This window comes from Castor canadensis, chromosome 4 (assembly GCF_047511655.1).
Source record: "Castor canadensis chromosome 4, mCasCan1.hap1v2, whole genome shotgun sequence".
Classification (NCBI taxonomy): domain Eukaryota; kingdom Metazoa; phylum Chordata; class Mammalia; order Rodentia; family Castoridae; genus Castor; species Castor canadensis.
The window spans coordinates 59,775,569-59,777,861 of NC_133389.1; the positions used below are offsets into that span (position 1 = coordinate 59,775,569).

Below are 2,293 nucleotides of genomic sequence, written 5' to 3' on the forward strand. Positions count from 1 at the left end.
TGAGGCTAAGAAAAGTTCATTTAAATCCATATGAAACTTTCAAATAGCCCATGTTTTTCTGTCGTAGACATTAAGTAATGAAACATTAATATTTACTTTCCAAAATTTCATAACTATCAAGGGAAATAGAAAAACCAACCTGTCAATACATTGTAATAATACAAAAAATAAAATAAAACAGATATGATCACATGTAGGAATGACTTGAAGTCATGGTTATTATTTGAGGGTCAAGTGAAGAGGCTCTGAAAATACTGAAAGAATGAGTATCAGGTAAATGTGAAATAAAAATCTTTTAGCAAGATTTCTAAGTGAACAATTTTTTTTGCTACACTAAAAGCTAAGTTTATTGAAAAATTTTAGTTTGTTGACTCTTACAAGCCAGTACCAGTCAAAATGTATAGACCAGCAGAGGGTGCTAAAAGGAAAACCAAAGGCCTCTGAGGTTTTTCAAACAGCTTATAGAAGAGGGAAACCCCAAGGTGTTGTAAAAGAGATGAAATATCTATATTTCCAATTACATATGTAAAGGCAAAGGAATAGATTTTAGAAAAAAAAGCTTATAATACATGTACTTTTCCTCTCACTTGGAATCATGGGCTATTGCACAAGTTTTACACATCTTGACAACGGTTTCTGAAGAACAAATTTATTGTCTCAAGTTTTCAGTAAGCCAGTTATTTAGAGATGCCATCATGATAACCATTCAAACTGTAAGAGCAGCAGGTAGTTAACTGCTTGTAAGAAACCAGCACTGGTGTTTTCTTGGATAGTACATGAACTAAAATGGAACGTACAGAGACGAATAGTTTAGTCCCTGCACAAAGGTGACACACAAACTTGTGAAGCATTCCATGCTTTTATGAAAATGTCCCAATGAAATGCACTACATGGTTTAATTAATAAATGATAATGACAAGCAAAAAAAACCCAACCACACATGAAGGGACTGCATTTCAGGATGCAGCTTATGGGTCATGAAGTTTTGTGTTGCTTTTCTGCCATTTGAGGGTTTGTGGGGGACAAATAATTGTGAAGGCAGAAAAAAGCCTTTAATATTTAATGAAGTCATCCTCTGCTGATGTTCCATGGCAGGTGTGCTCTGCTTAGTAGCATATCAGAAAGAAAATGTAGAGGCAAACACATTAAAAAATATCAGACATTCTCATAGGCTCTCCCTGCAGGTGCCCCAGATAAATGCACCTGCAGGTGCACAAGATAGAAATAAAAAGAGTAAAAGATGTTTTTGTACTAAGTACAAGAAATTATTTTACTTTGGGCAGGAATCAGAAATCTCAGATACTTTATTTTTTTGCTACTCCCAGCTTTTCCTCTTGTTTTTTTCTAATATGAGTCCTGCATTATATACAGGACTTACAGAGAGAACAATAGGAGTGTTTAATAATTCATTCTGAGTGGAATGAAAATAGAAGCACCCATCTTATTATAATGGCATCAAATGGATTACTTATTCTAGCACACAGAAGACACTACAAACCATATGCATTGGTACTGAAAAGACACATTCTTTTCTGTCTTGGAAATTTGTGATAATGGAGGCCCTAAGATTCTTGGACAAGGACGCCATCCAAGCTTAACGGTTTGTTCCCCTTTACAGTTTAAAATTAAGATCTAAATATACAGCTTGCAAGAGGAGAAAAGGGAAAAAAGGAGGGAGGAAGAAAATAAGGTGGGAGAGCCAAAAGGTCATTTTCTCCTTCCTGCTAAATGTGTATTTTGATGTGAGCTGGCAGAAGGCTGTTGCTGCAGGAAGCACTGTTGTAAGAGGCATCGTACGGCTTTGTGGAACAACTTGAATGTGTGTACCACTTCCTGCAGACCAGATTCTGGTCAGATTTTATTTGAATCTGAAATGGCAGCTGTGTCAAAATGAGTTTGCATTAGGTAGACCTAATTCCAACTTTAAAAGTGCTGATTTCAAAAATCTAACTCAGCAACAATCTATTATATTTGTCACTTTCTTTGAACAAGTATTTATAAATTTCTCAACTCTTCAGGACAGGGTCCATTAAGTCCATGTTTAAGGCTGTGTTTTCTGAATCAATAACACCTGCCATTTATTACACTTCTGACATCTAACGATATGACCGACTAGATGTTAAGAAAGGTTGGTTAGCTAATATACTGCTAAACTCTGAATAGATTGTGACAAACAGGCTTTTTCAAGCACTACACAGCTCATAAGCAAGTTGGGGGGAAGGCAAGGATGTTCCATGGCCAAAACCAGCAAATGAAAGCAACTCCAAATAAGAAAAACATGAGAGTGGATTAA

At 35.8% G+C, this 2,293-nt stretch overlaps 1 non-coding gene across 1 annotated transcript; it reads left to right on the forward strand.

The window, feature by feature from the left end:
• Nucleotides 1–759: 759 nt before the first annotated feature.
• LOC141422869 (U6 spliceosomal RNA) lies at nt 760–862 on the forward strand. Its single transcript, XR_012447575.1, has one exon. It is a non-coding gene; the product is annotated as a U6 spliceosomal RNA (small nuclear RNA).
• The last annotated feature ends 1,431 nt before the right edge of the window (nt 863–2,293 follow it).